We start from the raw sequence: 9,162 nt of genomic DNA on the forward strand, positions 1-9,162 counted from the left end.
CCAGCTCAAGAAGTGTTTCAAAGATCCCGGCCGTGCAGTGGACCACGAGACAATCGATCTCCGTGAAGATCTATCTTATCAGGAGCATCCGATTCGCATCCTTGATGAAGCTGAGAGAAAGACCAGAAACAAATCTGTCAAGTTCTTCAAAGTTCAATGGTCAAACCACTCCGATAAAGAGGCAACTTGGGAACGCGAAGATCTTCTTAGATCCGAGTATCCCGCTCTTTTTACATCTCCTTAGGAATCTCGGGGCGCGATTCCTCTTAGGGGGGGCGAGTTGTAACATCCCAAGTGAGCTACCATCTTTACCTTACCATGTTTTGTGCATCATCTTTGCATTCATGCATCTCATACATGTCACCATTGGTTTTTATCAAATTGCATTTAGTTTATGTACCACCTTTTATTTGCTTGTTGGGTTTTCTTCCTCTCTCTTGTTCTCTCTACATCACTTGTGATGTTCCAAGCAAGGCCAAACCATCACCATAACTTGATCTATTTTTCATATAGGTCATGCCAAAATTTCTTACTTGGGTTTAATATTAAAGCCCTACTAAATCTCCTCTTATTTCATAATTATTTTAATATGAAGCAAATAATTTTGGGAACACATATACTTTGTTTTGTTTGAGTTAAAGTTGTAGGGTTTGAAAATAATTTTAAAACTCTTTCTCTCTTCTAATTCAAAACAGAACTGAACTTGTTTCATTTGTAACAAAACCAGAAAAAAAAAAGGAAAAGACTAACCAGCGTGTCCTTTTACCTGTTGACCGAGCGACGAGCAGCTCCTCTGCTTTTCCTTCATCACGTGAGCAGAAGCCTGGGCATCTCCCTCCTCCACTTTTCCCCTTGCCCAGTTCAATCCAACAACCCTAGCTCTTTTTCCCTCTTGCTGCCGCCGTTGCCCATCTCCTATCCCCTCCTCCACAAGGGCTTCAGAGAAGAACATCCAGGGAGAATTCGGAATTCAGTCGCCAAGTTCGCCGGAGAAAGGTCGCCGCCTCGCCACCGTTCCTTGCCGCCGTTCGCTGTACTGAGCGTGGGGATGGAGCCCCCGTGGCCTCGTCTTCCTCCTCGCTGAGTCCACGGAGCCGGAGCAGCTCCGGGCGTCTTCTTCGACCTCGTCTTCTTCCCGGAGCCAGCACGTCTTCTTCCTCATCTCCGACGACCCCGACGTCCTCAAGCTCGCCCACTTCGCCATCAAACCCAGGGTGAGCGCCACAACCTTTCTGCCATGATAGCTCGTCCACTGTGTCCGGTAGTGGATGTTCTGCTCGCGGCCGCTGTTGGGTTGCCATGAACAGGAGCTCGTGTTTGATCTGTACCTGCACGATTCTCGCGCCGGTGTTGCCTCACTTTGCAGCGTACACGTCCAGTATCACAATTCCCTGGTAGTTCAGTTGGTCCTGCTCTTGTTCTAATTCCTGAAGTGCAACGATCAAATCCCAATGGATGCAAAAGCTCATCTTTTTCCATCGTTCCAGTTACAGCACACAGCCAATTCCTTTTTCAGTTTCGTCAGTCTGTAGCGTTTTTCAGTTTCGTCAGTCTGTAGCGTAGACCTGCTCAAAACATTCGCTCTAAGTTTTCTATCACAAATCGATCACCGGCCCAGTGGCAAGCTACAGCAAATCTGACTCAGGAGAAATTGAGTTCAATTCCCAGTGAGCCAGTTTTTTTTTTCCTTTTGTTCACGACGGCGTTTCTTCTCTGTGTCAGGATCAGTTGTATCAGGTTCAGTTAACACAGGTTTTCTTTTCTGTTTGGCTAAGGTTCAGTCTTCCCTAGTGTTGTTTCAGTACGTCTGGGCTTTGTAGTATTTCAAAACCTAAACCAGACTGTTTGGTTACTTCCTGTGTATACATCGATGTCCAGGGATCAAATTCCTGTAGCCTCTGTTTTGAAAGAAAACCCCTTTTTCTTACTTCTGTTTTGTAATTCGGATTATCAAAATGTGCATAATCATTGAAACTTGGAAATTTCATATCTCAACTTCTACATTTCCAAATACAACAAAATTTATGTCTATTTGTATCAGAAAAATATGAGGAATCCAAATATTAAATTGGCATGCATCATATACCATTCTATGTCCCGGCCAAATGAAAACTACTAATCAAATTAAATGTTATGTGAGGGGTTACTCTTATATCTTGCTATTTAGATGCCCCACTTAATTTTTGCCAAGCATGAACCCCCTGCATATCACATGCCATGCATCATATTGCGCATTGCACTTCTTGTATTGATCTGCGCACTTTATTTTCTTTGTATGTGATTTGCTTCTTCGCGATAGACGCCGGTACCGAGGAGTGCCACGAGGAGTTTGCGTGCTACCCCGAGGAGGATATCGCTTGTGCCACTACTGCTGATCCTGCAGGCGAGCCCGCCCTCCTTCACCTATTTTATATTTCAGCTCTTGCTATCTATTTCTACCCTTATGCTGCGTTTCTGTCGAGTCACGTGTCCTATTCCACTTGTTTACCATTTTGAGCCGTGTTTTCCCTTCCATTACCTATCAGCTGTTGTTTGATGTTTGATAAGCCTTGCGAGTCGTAGGCGTGCTTAGGGTCTTGTTGTTTATCTCGATATGTTATCGAGATATGTTGGGGTTGTTACATGCCTTATCTATGGATAATGTTGGTGAAGTTAATCATGATATTATTGCAACTAAAATTGAGGTGGGATAACTATTAATGCAGAGGCATCGGTGGACGACACCTTTGTCAACCACTTGTGTCCCCTAGGACCCCGAGTTCTTGTTATCTATTCCGAGACTGAGCGCTCTACCCGTACGTGGGGGAGTGGGACCTCCATCACCTACTACCTTACCTCGAGTCTGTTTAGCGGGAGCCACAACCTTGGTTTTATTTGCCCATATGCACGATTGCACGATTTACTTCATGTTGCCTTCGGGTGTTTATATCTTGTACTGTATCATATCTTGCGTGCCGCCTTATCCTTGGCCGGTTGTTAATGCCCGCCTTGGACGCCATCGCAACCTCTGGGTCCGTTTCGGAGCACGGCCGAACTCCATCACGGGTAGCTTAGTTGGGTGGCTCCCAATAAACTTGCTTGTAGCTTTGGGAATGGTCTTGTCGTGAGCCTCTGGTTTTGACACCAGGGTCGAGCGTGCGTATGGTTACATTTGGGCAACCCCTGCAGGGTGTACATCTTATCGATAAGCCGTGTCCGCGGTTATGGACGACTTGGAATTGTATGGCTTGATCATAGAACAACTTACACCTTATACTTGTTGTTAATAATTTGTTAATAACTTGCGTAGTAATATATCATTACTACAACCAATATCTAATAAAACTTGTCAACCGTTGAGTGCTTTTTACATTGCCTCTTCGCAATTGTTGAAGGGGATAGGTGTATTTGGCAGGGTTATGCTTGTTGTAGTATATAGTTGGATCCTTTATGCGCTCTCTTACCTTCTCTAAATAGACGGAAGTTGTAGCGTGTCTCTATAAGTATTGGTACAAGTTTTGCTGCCGCTAAACCCACCATATAGCCCGGCGAGCATAGCCTAGTTCTAGTCTCGCTGAGTACACGTGCTTTGGTACTCACGCTCTGCTTTCTATCTATCTTTCGGCAACCGTTGGCCCGACTTGCAGGTACGTTTCCTTGCGAGTATCCGGCAGGAGGATACTACGTGGAGTACGATGATGAGGATGTTTCTGATCCGCAGTGAGAGTTCCTTAGCAACGACCTGAGATCCGTGGATGTGGGCATCGTCTTATTTATGTTCTTGGCATCTTATGCCCATTTGCATCTTGTCTGTACCCAGACGATATATTTGCTTCCGCATGATGTATGATGTATTGTTGGGATATGTATCCTATGAGTGTCATTTGCTATCTTGCTCATTAGAGCGTTGCTATATAAACTTATTTCCATCTTTTGTGTCATAGACGTTATTGTTGTGATACTATATGTACTGTATTTCACCCTTGTACCATGTGCACCGTGCGTGTTTGTTTGAAGTGGACAGGAAGGTGAAGCACTCAGGCCTGGGACTAACCGTGAGCCTATGAGGTCGGTATTGTGTATGGGCGTGTCGAGCTTTGCTTGGCCTACCCATAAGCTTGGGAATGCGAGGCGACCTCGCGGTCCCTTGTAGTGACCTCATACACAAAAACTCCTCATACATGCGCGCTCTTACGTTCCCTACTCCTGGGGCTTACAGACTTGGTATCAGAGCATAATACCCCCTCTATTAGTTTGCCTGTTGTTTTTGTTTGTGCATCATAAGCATCATATGCATCTTATCACGTCACCTTTGTTTTATAAAAATTGCATCAGATAGTGTTCTTGTGTTTTTGTTTGGCTCTCTCCCTCTCTCTTGTTTTTCTAATCCATGCTCCAACCCTCAATCTTCTTCTCCTTCTCACTTGTGATGTTCCAATCCTAATCTTAATCTCCCCTCTCTTAATCTTTGCTCTTGTCCAACCAGAACATGTTTTTTTTTCCCAAAATTCTATCAAAGGTTATATAAAACCTCATTTCTCCTCTTCTATTTATTTTGAAATCAAATATATTTCAGCAAATCTGTAAACTATGGCAGTTTGTTTTGTTTGAGAACTTACAGGGACATTTTCAAAAAAAAACAAATTTTCAAATTATGATCTCTCCCTTTTAATTCTAAAATGAAGTTTTAAATCAAAACAAATAAAATGAAACCTAAGCTAACTAACATAGTCTAACTAGCCTGGGAGTGAGGTTTTGCCTAGTTTGTCTAACCCAACCCAGCGGCCACTTTGCCTATCCAGGAGAGGAGCTCCTTTTGTCCCCGCTGCTCACGCGAGGCGTGTGAAGCTTTCGTGGTCGACGTCACCGTCGCCTTCCTCCCCTTCTAATCCCACCCAGGACTCCAAGAACCCTAGCCCTTGTGTCCCTTCCCTTCCCATCCGCCGCCAGTTTTCCCCTCTCCGAGAAAACAGAGAATACTTCAGTTCAAATTCAGAGATTTTCGCCTGAGAAAGATCGCCGCCGCGCCGTCGTTCCTCGTCGCCGTTCGCCGCGCCGAGTACGGGGATGGAGCTGCCGTGGTGTCCTTGTTCTCTACGCTGAAGGCCAGGAGCGGAAGCTACTCCAGGACGATGCCACGGATCTCGCCGTCGTCGCCCTTTTTCTTCTACACCGACGGTCATCGCTCGCCTCTGCTTCCTCTTCTTCGACTCCGCCGTCCCCGCGTCGTTTCCATCTTCGACCACCACCAGGGTAAGCTCCACGACCTTTCGCCTTGCTATCATGGTCGTTTGCATCCGGTAGTTGGCGTTGTCCTCGCGGCCAGCGTCGTGTCTGCCAGGAACTCGAGCAGCACTCGATCTGTATCTACTCTGTCTCCGCGCTGAAGTATTTCAGTTTTCTACATATCTGATATCTATCACCAGTCGATACTAGCTCAAATAGCCTGCCTTTGACTCAATTCCTACAGTTCCAGGATCCAATCCTAGGGGAGACGCGCACCTTCTCTTTACTTTGTACATGTTCAGTTTCGGTTGGCACCTGTTGCTATTCGTCAGTTAAAAATTCAGATAACTGGCTGACACTTCACTCTTGTATGTTCTCTGTTATTTTGGAACAACCTTCGACCGATCCACCTGCTAGCTTGGCTGCTCAGCTAACTAGCTATGCACGCCCTGCCACTTCTTGGTCGCAGTCGTCTTGCACCTCTATTCCATTGAGTTGCCAAGGTCTTGCTCTGTTTCAGGCTACCTCAATTTTTGCCTCGCACCTGGACGTACATCAGTTTACAGTGTATCTGTTTTCTGTCATCAGTCGATGATAGCCTAGCTGTCCTTGCTGTTGATCCAATTCCTGAAGTTCCAATTGCAATCCCAGGGGTAACGCACCCCTTTTTCTTGTCCTTTTGATTATCTTTTGTTCCAGTTCCAACTGTGTCGCGCTCAGTTCAGTTTCATAAAACTCAGAGACTGTTGTTTCAAAAAACGTGTGTTCCCTTTCCTAAATCACATTTAGAACAAGCACTGCTAGCTAGATCCTTGCGCGTCCACCTGGGTGACCTGGGATCTAATGCCAGCACTATCCAGTTAACTTAAACTTTTTGCAACTCTGTATAATTTATAACTTTCAAACTACAAGTTAAAATTAAATGTATTTTTTATATGTTTTTTTTTTATCAGAAAAATGAGAGGAACATGAATATGCCATCCATACATCTGTTTGCATCTCGCATCATATCGTGACGTGATAGTTATGCATGTTCACCTAACATATATGCGGAGTATTTCGGAACACCGACTTGGTTTTCCCCGCCCCGCTTAAATTGGAAGTAGCTCACCCCTGCCATGATATGCCATGCTAATAAACACTTAACTTTGACGGTAGGAATTGCAACTCCAACCTAAAGTGTTTGTCCGGGATTCCGATTCCGCTTAACCTTGAATAAGATGCATTGCACCATCACTGCCATGCATGCATATCTTGATCATGCCGATTCTTCTTCCGCAGTAGTAAGACTTGCATACGTTGTGTGTGTTCCAGCATCTGCTTCTTCCCGGATAGGATCGCGAAGTGGTGTTGTGAGATACGACAAGTTTCTCCTGCAGCTTTTCACAGGCGAGCCCACCCCTTCACCTATTTTACTTTTATATGCTCTTTTGATCTATTGCTATCCTTATGTTGCGATTCTGTTGTGTCACGTGTCCTATCCACCTGTTACCTATATGTCCGAGATACACCTCCTCACCCTACCTATTGTTTGTTGTTTGCCAGCTTTGCGAGTCGTAGGCGTGTTTAGGTTCTGTTGTTTATCTCGATCTGTTATCGGGATATGTTGGGTTGTTGGGAGGTTATCACATGCTATATCTTTTGTTGGAGATAATCACACTTTACTTTATTGTTAACAACTAAAATTGTAAGCAGAGGCATCTGTGAGCCCCTTTGCGAAAGCATCGGAACTTTGACTTGCTAATGTCCCCTAGGACCCGAGTTCTTGTTATCTGTTCCGAGATTGAGCGCTCTACCCGTACGTGGGGGAGTGGGACCCCCATCACCCACTACCTTTCCTCGAGTCTGTTTATTGGGAGCCACAACCTTGGTTTTATTTGCTCATATGCACGATGCACGATTTATACATGTTGCCTTCGGGTGTTTATATTACATTATGTACTCATCTCGTGGAACGATTAGCCGAAAGCAGGTTGTTCACACTTAGCTTAGCCGTTGGCACAAACCTCTGGGTCCGTATCGGAGTACGGCCGAACTTCGTCACGGGTAGCTTAGTGGGGTGGCTCCCCTTAAACTTTCTCTTGCATTGGGAACGGTCTTGATGTGAGACTCCACCTGTAGTAAGTGGGTTCGAGCATGCGTATGGTTACATTTGGGCAACCCCTGCAGGGTGTACATCTTATCGATAAGCCGTGTCCGCGGTTATGGACGACTTGGAATTGTATAGCTTGATCATAGAACAACTTACACCTTATTTCCTGTTGTTAATAAATTGCTAATAAAACCCTTTCAAAGGTGTGTGTGCCTTTGCAATACCTCTTGGCGAAGGGGGATCGCATCGGCTGTGTTATGTTTGCAGAGTATAGAACTGTTACCTTGTGCGCTCTCTTATCTTCTCTGAGTAGACGGAAGTTGTAGCGAGTCTCTATTGGATAGTAGCTTTGCTGCCGCTAAACTCCACATATAGCCGGGTGAAGTTTATACCGCCCACCAGCGAGCATAGCTGGTCTTGTCTCGCAAGTACGTGCCATTGGTACTTACCCTCGCCTTCCTTTCTTTTTGTCTCCTCCCCCTTTTGTCGGCAACCGATGGCCCGACTTCGACAGGTACGAGATGACGACGTTAGCAAGGTTGCCCTTCCGGCTTGGCCTGGGCAGGGTTATGGACGCCACTGGTTATCTTCAGGACTCTTAGTCCAATTTGTATCTTGTCCGTACTCGGACGTATTTGATCTTCTGTATGATTCGGATCTTTGTATTGTATATTTGTATCTTGACTCGTTGGAGTTGTTGTTGTAATATATGTTTCTTGTGGGCTCTATTGTAATCCTGTTGTAATGTTACCGCTCGTGTTAATTCCTCTGGCATCACGTGTGTGATTCGTCGCGCACGTCGTGTCGGAGGGCGTCTCTGAATCGATATCATGCGGATTTCGGCGGGATCGCTGGAATCCTCATGGTACCGGTTCCGGGGCGTCACAAGTTGGTATCAGAGCTCAGGTTGACGGTACCCCACTAGTCCAGCCTGTAGGATAACCTTGCCAACGGTCGTTGAGTTTAGTGTGTCAAACCTATTTATGAAAATTCGTTGGATAGTTCTGACTAGCTCTGATTTTCTCCTTACCTCTATTCTTTCTCATCTTACCTTTGCGAGTTTTTAATCTTCTCTTATCTGCTTCTCTGAGTCATAGGTCTCTACGCCAGTGGGACGATCTATGCCTTATCCTAATAGGACCGATCTCCGAAGATTTTCGACAGAAGAACATCATCGATGGCTAACCTTTGTCTTCTCCGTTGACATCCTCTTTGTTTCTGTGATCTTCTTCAATTCTTTGTGCTTTGGCCCCGTCGAATCTTCGCCGACAACGATTGTCAAGATCGCCAATCTGTATTCCTGGAGTTGGTTGCACGATTCTCTTATTCATGTACGGAGTAATACTTTGAGTGCGGGATGGAGTCACGACCATACCGACTACTCTTATTATTCGCTCTTGTTACTTGAATGGGTGTATCAATGAGATTCTTACTCCTTCCATCTTTGTGTAACGGCCCAGGATCATACCCCTATTAGAATTGCTTGTTCTTTTTCTTTTATGCATCATCATGGCATCAAACACCTTGCATATTTTGCAATCCTAAAATTATTTTATTAAAACCCTATTTTTGCTTTGCAAAAATGTTTCGGCTATTTTACAATGCCGCTCCTCTCTTTTTCTTATTTTATATTAAACTAAAAATCAAATAAACATTTTAAGTCCGCTCCTTTGAATAAAATGTTTAGCAGTATTTTCCTATCTTTCTTTATCCCTCCTTTTTGCTCTACCCGTATCTATATCTCTCTTTCAATTCTTTGCTTCCTCCTATTTGCTAAAGAGGCCGTGAGCCTTGTGGCTTTCTCTGCTGTAACCATTTGAGTCTGGCAATCATATCTGCACGAGCAGCCCAACAGAAGCCTCCTC

At 44.9% G+C, this 9,162-nt stretch overlaps 1 long non-coding RNA gene across 1 annotated transcript; it reads left to right on the forward strand.

Annotated features, from left to right (window-relative positions):
* Positions 1 to 4,219: 4,219 nt before the first annotated feature.
* On the forward strand, positions 4,220 to 8,047 carry LOC127307106 (uncharacterized). Its single transcript, XR_011747367.1, has 3 exons — positions 4,220 to 5,232; positions 6,520 to 6,594; positions 7,812 to 8,047. It is a non-coding gene; the product is annotated as an uncharacterized lncRNA (long non-coding RNA).
* The last annotated feature ends 1,115 nt before the right edge of the window (positions 8,048 to 9,162 follow it).

This window comes from Lolium perenne, chromosome 6 (assembly GCF_019359855.2).
Source record: "Lolium perenne isolate Kyuss_39 chromosome 6, Kyuss_2.0, whole genome shotgun sequence".
In the NCBI taxonomy this organism is placed as follows: Eukaryota; Viridiplantae; Streptophyta; class Magnoliopsida; order Poales; family Poaceae; genus Lolium; species Lolium perenne.